The sequence below is a fragment of the Nylanderia fulva genome, unplaced genomic scaffold (assembly GCF_048542155.1).
Source record: "Nylanderia fulva isolate GAGA-0341 unplaced genomic scaffold, ASM4854215v1 Scaffold5, whole genome shotgun sequence".
Taxonomy (NCBI): domain Eukaryota; kingdom Metazoa; phylum Arthropoda; class Insecta; order Hymenoptera; family Formicidae; genus Nylanderia; species Nylanderia fulva.
Window position 1 is genome coordinate 3,192,996 of NW_028190587.1, and position 12,332 is coordinate 3,205,327.

Sequence of the window (12,332 nt, forward strand, 5' to 3'; positions counted from 1 at the left end):
GAGAAACCAAAAGTACCGGAGGAGAGAGAGAGAGAGATAGCGGACGATGCTGGCGTAAAAGGTAAAGCATCGCGCTGAGGGTGCGAGAGAGGAAGCGCAACTTGAGGAAAACGCGAATATAGAAAGGTTTAATAAACAGCGAGACACCGAGAAGTTGCATAAATCCAGTGCATATCAAATGCATTGAAATCGATTGCGACCCTTCGCGATTCTTGTTCCAAATTTGAATGAAAAGTCGTAAGATGAATTTATTATTATGTAATCAATTCACCGACAACCTACAGATACTAGCACATAGGCGGCGTTAATAGATAAAACAAATAATTGCACAAGAATTACAGTCGATTGCGATGGAACGGACGGTGGTTTGCACGAAATAATGAAAGATGCTCCGTTCTACGCATGTCGTTTCGCTAAAATTAAGCTTGCGTTTAAACAACGTGATGGGACTGAAATAGATTGAGCGATCAGGTGAAATGCAGCGCGTTTCCGTTATCTATTATGTACATTAATGCCAGGATTGAGTTGCACTAACAACCTGGTTTAATTAACTCAGGATAGCGATTTGCCATCCCTTTCCAGATTATTGCACTATGATAGGTATAGAGAGAATATATTGAAGTGTTTAACACCGACTGATATTTAAAGTAATCAATTCGCTATTTTTTTTTTTTTATTGTATTTGTTATGAAATAAAATTTATCGTTTCATTTTAATATTGAGATTTTACTATTATCAAAAATTTGAAGATTTGATATAAGAAATTCTAATCGTCGAAAATAAAAATAAATATGATTCTTTTTTTTTTTTTTTGACTAAGATTTATGCATTTTAAAAAGATATAGATAAAATGTTATTTTAACATTTATTTTCCATGTATGGTGAACGATATCAAAATAATATCTGCAATCTTTTCCGATGATAAAGAACCTTTCTAGCGTAAAACTTATAACGATATAGCAAGTACAACTCTTTTTATGTCAGCTCTCCATTTTATTCCGTATTATCTGCCATTGAATATTTTACATTAACCAAGAATTCTCTTTCTGTTGCAGGTAATGGAAAAACTCTTTGAAACTCCCTTCCTTATGTAACAAATCATGGAGGAGGATCTTGAGGCTAGTAGTAAGTGAAAAAAGAAAGTAAGTCAGAAACACGTAACGAAACTTTCATTTCTTGGACGGAGCGAGACGCAAGCTCGCTGCGCGACGGGCTTGCTCGGCGATGCATTAAAAATATACTAATTTTTCGTGCGGAAGTAAAACCGGTAGTAGCCCCGGTACGAATCGCAATCAACGGCGACCGGTGCGGCATGCATAATGCATGCAGCCCGGAGCTACGTGCATACTTACGGAAGAAACTTATCTGTGTCCTTGCATATCCGGCAATCCCTGCATATCGACTTCAGACATGAATGGAGACGCGCTCGTAATAAGAATAAAAAAGGATTAGATGGATTTAAATTGCATCTAATATCCATATACGCATACATTGGTGATATATGAATATTTCTGGGTGACTTTATTTATCAAATAGAAACGTCATAATTTTTATATAGTGCTATGCAAAGATGAAAAGAAATGCCTATTAAAATATCTTGAGAAAAAGTCGAAAGAAATCTTGAAAACATTAATATTTTTCTACGATAATTAAAAAATATCTCAAATAAATTTGTTGATATAATTATCGTTTATTTCTCACAAATAAACGTTTCGTAGAGGAAAGTCTTAAACACGCTTACCTGCAGAATGGTTTACGACGTTCGAGTAAGCACTGGGAGATATCTTGGTGGTAGCGTGGCTCGTCCTGGTGGTTCGTGTCCTGGAAGACGGTTTACGATCTCTCGCCAGCTGGGGAAGCTCTTTACGTGCAGGTGTTAGATCATTCGAGCAGTGGGTGGAGTTAAAGAACGCGTATGATTTATGATCGAGTTCTGCGGCTTCGATTAATTTCGTTCGTTCGGATGGAGAAATGGCAAGAGTTCAAGGTCGCTCGAATGGACATAATATGCCGTTATGTTTCCGTCGTCTTGTTCTCTTCCTTCTCTCGATCGTTGTTGTATCTCGTCATCGACGTTCGCCTTTATTTCTCGAAATCGACATAGAATTTCATTACGCGATTTCATCGCCTCGATATCAAATTGTTTATACTACGTCCATAAACGACTCTTGGCTATTCCGCTGTTTATATCCCCAGAGAATCGAGGATTTATCCATTCTCCGCGAGGGAGAATGTTGAGTATCATCTTCCATTGTGTCATTCTGTGTCTATAGATATCGAAGATAAGACGTCGTCGTTACGAGGCGACGTAAAAATCTGTTATCTTTTATTGTCACTAGACGTTTCTGTCTTTTGCATATTCCATTCGTGAAAGGGGATAAAAATCTCTCTCGCAACTACATAATTTCATATATAAATTATAGAATGCTGAGATTTTTCTATCGCGAGACGTAATAAAAACGTACACTTAATTTTTCGTCGAGAGCTAGGGGAAGAAAGAACTTCTTCCAGCCATTTTTATATAAATTCTCTCCCAGCGCCGACACGTTAGCTTTTCGAGGAATATAATTCCTGCGGCCGATGGCGGACCGTTGACGGTGACCTTCTCGAAATTTCACAGCTCATTATGTACCATAGGAATGCGGCAATATCTTCTTGCTCTCCTGCGCCGGCATCCGCCAGCCACCCTTCGCTGATGCGCAGGTTCTTAAAAGAATTTGATATCGAATTCTTCGCTCTCTCTCTCTCTGGGCCCTAGGTGGCTCAGAGGGTGAGTAAGGAACACGACCGACGGCGAAGGAAATCGCCGGTCGGGAAGGTAGAGAAGAAAAAGTGGGATGGGAGAGTGCATTATCTCCAAATTCGGTACGGAATTCACCCTCTCACTTGGAGTTTCCATACCGGCGACTCGACTGCGATTCCGCGGCTCCCGCCGGGATACCGCGGAATTACGCCGGCGGATAATAACGTTTTATGCCGATTTTAATACGCGAGACTCGGAGTCTCCGTCTTGTCGGAGTCGTGCCTTCCCTCTTTTTCCCCGTTACGGGATTTCAAATCGTCGATTCCGCGATATATCTATATATATATATAGCACGAACAGCGACGAATTCTCTTTTCTCCGCTTTATCTTCGTGCTTCTTTCTCTCTGGTCCTCCCTCCTGCCGTTTCAACCATTCATCGGAGAGACGCGATTTCTTCGGCATCTCGAGAATCGAATGTCTTCGGGTGTAGCAGGAGCTAACGCGATAATCCGCTTCGATCTCTCGCGATTTCGCTCGCGATAGGAGAGAACGCGGTTTGCCTTCTTCTCTCTTCTCTCGGGGTTTTCCGCGTCATCGGCTTTAAAATGTGTAATAAATTGCCGTCATAAATCTGCATTCCGTTCGTGGACGTTAAGACGAGTATTAAATTCGCCGCGATTTACGTGCGCGAGGTTGAAAAAAAATTTCAGGACTGCTCGCAGCTAAAGGAACGCAAAAGCGATCGCGCCTCGAGCAACGACACTCTCCTTTTCCTTTTTAATGACAACTATGATGTTCGCTAATTTTAATGACACGACTCCAACATGCTTAATATGAATTATATTCGCATTAAAAGCAATTATGCGAATTATGCTACGTTAATTATTGTAATGCGAGCATGAAATACATTCATATTTTATCCGGTGCATGTTGTCTTTCGATTATAATAATTGTAATATGTTGTACGCACATGTTGTCATTTAGTTATATATTAATTTTATATTAATATCTAAATTAGTTCTATGTTTAGAAAAATATAATTAAATGTGTTTTTCGAATTATATACAACTCAAAAGATATTCAAATATAGATTTTTCACATTTTTTAAGAACTATTTTACAAATTTTTATTTTCTTGCATCTTAAAGAAATATATAATACCTACATATTCAGATAAGTTGGTTATTACAAGATATTAAATTCGCAACTTGCGCGTAACTCTTTAATTTATGTACAGTGAAAGCTTCAAGAAATTATACATTCCCAAACTACGTTTACGTACTAACTATAATTCCGAATTCTAACTACACAATACTTTCGTATGTAATAATTATGCTTGTACCAATTTGATTAGAGTTCTGTATCGTGTGATTATGGCGCTTATTTTGCGCAATATTGTAGTATTCTTTCTATTTATTCAAAAAAGTGATAATATATTGTAAAAAAAAGACTTATCTTAAGATCATATTTTAATGTTTAGATAATTCTTTGTTTTCAACAAAAATTCAATTAAATCAATAAAATTATATCTCCTTTTTTAATTTGATTGCTTGATCATTAAAATTCTGCCAATATGATTCAAAGTTTGAATATAAAATTTATTTTAAATTCGAGAAAGAATTGAACCTTTAATTTCACACAATCTTTATCAAAACAGTATATACTTTGTATGTACATAATACAGAATCCGTGCACTTCTGTGCTTTGACAACAATTTCAGCGAAATATAAAGTTTCGCCATGAAAGCAAAATTTACAACTACAGCTGATTGCGGAAGAAACATTCCCAAGTATTCGTATCCACAGCCAACTATAAAAACCCAAGTGTTTAATAGCAACGGTTAATTAAGTTAAATAATCGGAGGCATAAATGTCGAAGTATATCGTCCTCTCGCTGTTTTTCTTCCTTTCCTTTTATCTCACAATCAGATCGATTTATTCCGCACATCTCCCTCTTCTTAAGACTCTCTCAATCTCTCGTCCTGCTGTTTTACGATGGCTTGCGATTTGCGATCGTAATACCGTGAGACACACTCTGCTGTTGCATGACGCGAACAAACGAGCGCAAAAAGAAGGACCGTCACAAGAATAATCCGTAAAAATTTTTCACCAATCACGCAGATTTTTATCGCGGAATTAATTTCTGTCCGCGAAACTCGCGTTGCGTCGCCTTGTGTAAGCGCGTGAATAATTGTCGGTAAGCGGGATAAATCGTGCGCCGTGCGCGAGAGCTTGACGTCCTCCGCCGATTTATGTGCAAATTCGACGATTACGCGCGAAAGTTTCCGTATCTCGCATTGTTACTCTACGTGCAGCAACTCGCACCAGCTTATAGCATCAACGGGTATAACGGGAAATGTTTCGCACATCTTCCGCGCGGTATAGAATGATTATAAAGTTATAAACCTAACGATTGTTTTATGGCAGACTTAATGACTTCACGAGCAAAATAAAATTTCGGAAAATAAATGGAGAGCTGCTAAATTAAAATTGTTCAGAATTTTATGAGTCTTATAAGTCACGATTGAAAAATTAAACACGTGATACATATAGGTATATGCAGGATATTAAATTATACTAGTATTTTAAAATATTGAGATTAATTATTTATTAGACTCAGACGATTAGTATATGAGTTCATTTTCTTATATCCTATTCTACGATAATAATTAATCTCTAATATTTTAAAATCTTTGAATAATTTAATATTTGGTGTACATTAAAAGATTTTATCGGAATATATTTTCGTTTATAAAGCGTTTAAAATTCGTTTTTATAAAGCGATTTATAACAGCATCTTGTATTCAAATATGTTATCTTAATGAAGTCACAAACGATAACGCATAAATTATCACACGATCCGTATATTCTGCCGTTATTTTGCCCCGACCGTGTTTGTTCCTCTTCCGCCCTTGTTTGACGGTCTACGGTGTTCATCGAGGTTTACGAGCTTTTGCGATGTTTGATCCTATTACCGCGTAAGTTGCGGTCAGGGTCGACCGGCAAACGAGCATCAGAGTACCCGAGTGAGACACGTAAGATGCACCCGTAAAAATCTTTATGGCGCGCGAAGATTTTCCCGCGTAACTAACTCGTACGACTTGCGGCGTGTTTCTATAATGTATTTGCCTTGCGAAACTTCGTGAACGACTACGCGTTATTAAAAAACTTTGCCTCCGGGCAATCAAACTAATTGCACGATTATGCACGAATGGGCTCACTTACTAGACAACTTTCAGTGTAATTCATTACTCGCTCGTTCCTCTCTCGATGGCATGAGATTTTCTTCTTTCATTAGAATTTTTTCTCCTCTACAATATAACTCTTCGCATTTATTAGACAATTTTGCAAGCTATCTGTTATTTAATACTACATATTAACAATAATTCAGATTTCTATTACATACCTACAATTTTTTACATTATATGCGGTTTTAGAAGTCTGAAGTTTTATTTTTCAAAATCACTGTATACGCATTAAATGTGTTTATGCTTTTCCTGCTATTACAGCTCATTATTATTTTTCTTCTTCGGATTACTTAAAGTAATTTTGTTGCTTATTAATACATATTTTCTCAATTCCGATGTCTCAATCGATTCAATGTTAAACGATTTCTCTTAATAATTGCATCCCGAACCATTTGCGTTATCATCGCAAATCTGGTAGACGCAAACGAGCCGTGCATGTATATTCACCACATATTCGATATATCGAGTTTCTCACGATCGCTTTGTCGCAGGCCGCGTAATAATCCCGCGTACCGTTAATTGATCGAGCTGCATAATCGCGCGCAAATGAAGCAGACATCAGAGATAGATATATAATGTTAGCGTTATCTCAAAACGTTGCGCGGTGTTCGTCGGCTTTTACGAATGTCGGCGATCTTCGGCGATATTATCGCGAGGAAAGAGGAATTGCGGCGAGCTAAAAGAGAGAGAGAGAGAGAGAGAGAGAGAGAGAGAGCGCAGAACGTCGCCATAAAAATCTTTATAGAGATCCCCGTTCACGGCAAGCGTATTACGTATATGGACGCATCATGCCGAGCCTTACGCGGCTTGCTCGCGCGATAATGAAAGTAACGAGATCGTGTCTCGGAATGGATATCGTTAGCCGAGATCCTTGGATCCATATAGCGAGAATCTGATGGAAAATTATAGATAATTGCACTGAGTCGCGATTAAATACTCTGACTTTTAGTGATATCGGCAAATTATGAAAAAAAAAAAAGAAATTGATAAAACTTCATTATTTGACATTTGTTACATCATAGATATAATTGAAATTGCGCACATGTTACAATATTATAATGATTTTCTTAAATTAGAAATTTAATATGAAGCGTTTATATTAAGAATAAATCTCGAAAGAAATAAATCATCGCTGCTTATAGATGTAAATCAACTTTTCTAATTATAAGTATTACAGTCTCAGAGTGCTTTAGACTTTAGATAGATATCGCTCAAGGAAATAGCTATCATTAATGAGCGTTGAAGTTAATTGTAAGCTATCTAATCTTTGATATGGAAAATTAGAGTAACGTTTTATGAGTCGTCGTAATGAAATGTCTCGGACTTTTGCGATAGGAGCGGATTAAGAACGATACAATATAACGTCGACAATTAATTCGCGCTCGCGAAAACGTCGTGTCGCGGCGAACGAAATGACTTCCTTGTGTTCGCGCGTATAAAGCGCAACAAGTGAAGAGGAGACTGCACGGATCTTGGTGTAATATGTCCATGTGCCATGTGTATATATACATGTATATATATATATATATATATATATATAGTATATACATGTACTACAATTCTCGTCGTATTCTCGTTTTTAGCTCTGGTCAGGTTTCAGTCTTAGCCACTAAGAAATTACATCATATGTCGTATCACGTTCTTAACATAATTCTCTTCTATTTAAAGCTCGCTCGGACTCGGATTTAAATTGCTGTTTGAACATAGAAAATCTTACATCACAAAACTTCATTTGATATTCAAATTGATTATTTCAGATTAATTTAATTTTTATGCCATAGATAGAAAATTAATGTCTTTGCTTATTTATATAGTCATAAAAAATTATAAATAATATATATTGATACAAGATATCTTCGTCGTGCGCAATATATGTCTTCTCATCGTGCGAAAGATCATTTCTTCTTTAATCGAAAACGAAGATGCATATCAGCGCGACAAATTAAAAAAGGGGCGTTGAAAACCGGTTAAATGAATGCGCGGTCGCGTAAATTTTAAAAGTCTCTCGAGAATCGCATGCAACGTTGATATCGTTGACCGTGTTGCATAAAATTCCGAATTAACGCAGAATTGCGAATATATAAGCGCGAATGAAATTCCGCGTGCGGAAACGCATTTGCGCTCGTTTCGCAACTTACCGTTTGTAAGATCACGACGTGGCGCGTTGCGACTTTCCGGTCACGCGCGCCTACTTTATTGCCGGTCCGATGTATCAGAGCGATACATAAATACGGTGAGCTAGCGAACGGCCGCTATTTTGCAACACCCATTCCTCAGATCGCATAAAATTCCGGTTAAACGTTTAGTCGATGAATATCGATGATGATGATGATGGATGCGAGCGTAAACACTCTAATTCCTTACGGTGTGTTAATATGTTATACGAGCATTCGTGACTTCATAATCGAAAGATTATGTAAATTTTATGTGTCAAATCTCTCGATAGAAAATTTCAATTTCACGCTAATTCTAATTTAAATTGTTTTAATTTTTTTAATCTCTTTTAAGAAATTGAATTTCGATATTACGTAACCATTGATCGAGGAATAAAATTATATGATGAGTCTTATTACGATTACAAATTTAAATTAATAATTTGTATTTTTTTAAAGCTTCCTTCGACATTAATTTTTAATAATATTTTAGATAAAAAAATCTTGAATTAATAAAGAATTCGTTGAAGAATTTTAATCTGTTATTGCCCGGGATTATTATTCAAGGTTTCGATCGTTGAACGAGTCGATCCTTCACAACACGAAGCATACATTATTCGATATAACACTTGTACGAAGAAGAGGAGATAACTGACCGACTGGCTGTCGCGCGCTCAACGGAATTTGAAGAGCCACGATCCTCGAGCGGGATGGACGAGTTGCGAGATGGTCGGTTTTATATCGGGACGCAGTGCGCGGACCAAGATTGGCCGATACGAGGTCGCAGGTGTTCGTGGCACGCAAACTAAAGAACCGTCCGTCCGCGGAGAAATTACCTTCATTTTCAGCATCTCGAATCCTTGAGAGTTCCTCTCGATTGCGTGCCACGAACAGCGTCGGACCGACTGAATTTATGGACCGCGCTCGCGATTGCGATCGGGATACGACCGATTTGGTGGTACACGATGCGCGAGACGGGAGATGATGTTAAAATTCAAAATAACAGATATCTCGAATCGGCGGACAGTATAAGCCGCCGGATTTCACTGCGCGGAGTCGTTTAATTAATTGAGAATTTCATTGTCGGCCGAGGCTCGTTTTCCGGTTAACATTGAACAAATGGAAAAGAACTGCAGTAATTAAACTGTGCATGTTAATAGAAATTTAACATACGTTACACGCGTTTTGTCTTTTTTTTATAAAAAAAAACATTTTCTGAAAATATGTAGTGTACATGCACTCTCATTATTATTCAATTAGTTTTTTATAATGCATACGCGATAATATACAGTTCCAGTTTTTATTAATCATAAATTGTTACTTAAAAATCAAAATTATATGATTAAAAATTTTATCGATTTTACAGACTTGTTTTCGATATTTATATACAGAGAAAATTTGTATCCTGGTTGTCTTCCATATTTGTCACCCTGCAAATAACCATCAGAATGTAAGGTATTATTAACATGATTACATGGTCTTAAATATAAATTTGAAGATTCAAACAAGAATTATTCCCGTACACCAATACATCGATATATGTATTTATACATGATACACGTGACACATCCAGTTTGTATCTCACATAAAGGGATTGTGTCGTTGTTTGGCAGATCGAAAGGGACCGCGGAGTTTGAGGGAGAGGAACATCAAAGCGAGATTGGCCGTGTAAACCTGCGAACAACAAAGTCAGTCCTTCCTCCCTATCCCCTCTTCCGTCTCCTTCTCGTCTTCGTGCTCTTCCTCATCGTGCCTTCCTCATCCTCGAATCTCTTGTTGCCTCTCTCCAAACCTGCTCAGAGCACTAGGGGACATCAGATCCGCCCAGGACGAGCTCTGCTCGGAGGACCCTCGAAAGCGAGTCGAGTATATGCACTGTAAAAAAATTTATCGGGGACATTTGGCTTGGGAGAAGATTGAAATTTTTTCGCAAGGATAAAAACGCTGGTCCGACGAGCAGACTGAGAATAGGAAAGCTCCGAGAAGAGGAAAGCTCGGCTATCGCTGTAATAGAGCACTGCGATTAGACTGTTTGGTACATCTCGGTGATCATTTGTCCGCGAAAACCCCGCCGCATTCCCACGGTGATTTCTACATAATTCAAGTTTTGAAATCTGTCGGCAAAAACACTGTAACGAGCAAACATCATATTCTAATAATTTATGGCAATTTCCAGTCAAAGCTCAGTCGACGCGACGGTCTGATGCAAGAACCGCTTGATGCAAATTTATGAAAAAATATTTGCGCGACATTTCAGCGCCTGCTTATATATATCTGGATCCCAGGGCTCGGTAAAAAACAAGTAGAAGCCAGGTCCGGACGTGAAACAGATCGTATCGGATTGAACGCCATAATTACGTTACGCGTGGAATTTTAATTTCACATCTAAGCTAGACTTTCTTGGTGGAAGCGTGGAAAAGTATCGGTCGTTTGCGACTCGCGCACCAAGTTCGGTCGACAAATCATCATTAATGGGTACCGCTGCGCGTTAAAAGTGGCGGACACGGTCGAGGGATCGATCGGTGTACGCGTTTTATCTTACAGGCGACCATAGAGCTCGCTTGAATTATGCATCGGTCTGAAAAGAGGATAGACAGAGAAAGGAGACGAAACGCGCGCACGGGTTAACCGAGTCGTTAACGAGCCGGTAAGAATTGCGAGAGAGAAAGGGAGAGAAAGAGAGGAATGCCGAAACGTTGAAACTTTAAGTTATCGTGCACCGTGAACTTTTTAATGAAATAAATTACCTGCGGAAAAATGGCTCGGGACCATGTCGCTTAACCGACGCTGACCGCGCCAACTCGTTGCGTTCCGTTGTGTTCGGCCGAGATTTATTTACTCGGTTTATCTTCGACAGCTTAGCCGACTTACCGGCAACAATTTTTTTCCTTTATTACGAGATCGTTTCCTGAACGCGGTAAATTGTGCAACGACAGAGATAGAGTCCACGGTTGTATTTCGTTCCGTGTGCAGAATGATAGGACGGAAAGATACGAGCAGTAAAGTATAAAAAGCATGCATGATTAATCATTTTCCGTCCAGAATTTTAATATCACGTATTTAAGGTATTTCGCGGAAACTTTAAAAGAATGTGTCTCAAATTATTGGAATATTAATAATTGGAATGTAAATGTCTATAATATAATATTAATGTTTCTGATATTTTATTTTGCACGGTTATATTAAATCCAAGTTGAATAATATGAAATTTCTAACAGATATATTATCAATATGCGCAAAAATATTGCCAAATATTTCTATTTATATTTTTTGTTATTTTGCAAACGAAGATAATATGGATAAAATCTATAATTTTCTCTTATCTTCTCCTAAATTGCAAATAACTAAAAATCGAGGAATTAAAACTATCCTGTTGAGCATCAACGTGTATGAGATGCGCTATAATGAAATAATTAAAACTTTCTACAAGCTTGTTTATTGCACTGCTTTTCGCATTATTTATCTTTCCTGTTTTCATTTCACATCAACATATAATCGTCTATATGACGAGATCACATTTTCGAAATGCTTTCGGGAAAGATCGATTTCCTTTCGAAGGACTAGCCAAGGTTGCCTCGATCTCACGCTTTCAAATAATGCCGATCGATTGCATAACTTCTCGATACTCAAGATTGGAAGGATAATTGATTCATTAGAATTGAACGCTAAAGAATTTTGAAGATCTTCGGGAATGTTTGTTGCTATAGAAATTGTATCGAAAATATTAATTATAGAATAATCGATATAAACATAATATTTAAGTTATAAATAAAATCAGTAATTTTAATACAACCATGTGTTCTTGCCAAAGGTTTTGAATTTAAAATGAAATCAATGTAATCTAATTTTCTTCACAAGCAAATATATTTTATAAAAAAAATTTAAAACGTCTTATGCAATAAACTTTGTGAAAAACCAAGCTATATTTGATGCAGTTTATTATTAACAAAATTAATGGATATAATGAGCGCGTGCGTATATGTGCATGATACTCGCGTGTATGAAATGTATGGTTCTATAAGAGCTTCATGCGTGATAATAAAAGGTTGTCTCGAGAATGAAAGTCCACGGTTACATCGGTGTCATGAAATAATCATCTGTTGGACGATGTGGCATTTGGTAAGACATACTTTCACGCGCGCGTCCCATAAACGGCGTGTACACAGAAAGTGAATCACGCATGTATACC

The 12,332-nt window shown here is 37.6% G+C and overlaps 1 protein-coding gene across 1 annotated transcript in view; it reads left to right on the forward strand.

The window, feature by feature from the left end:
- LOC114941625 (Krueppel-like factor 6) overlaps window positions 1-12,332 on the forward strand; it is a 315,820-nt gene that overhangs the window by 261,093 nt on the left and 42,395 nt on the right. The gene's annotated exons all lie outside the window — the stretch shown is intronic.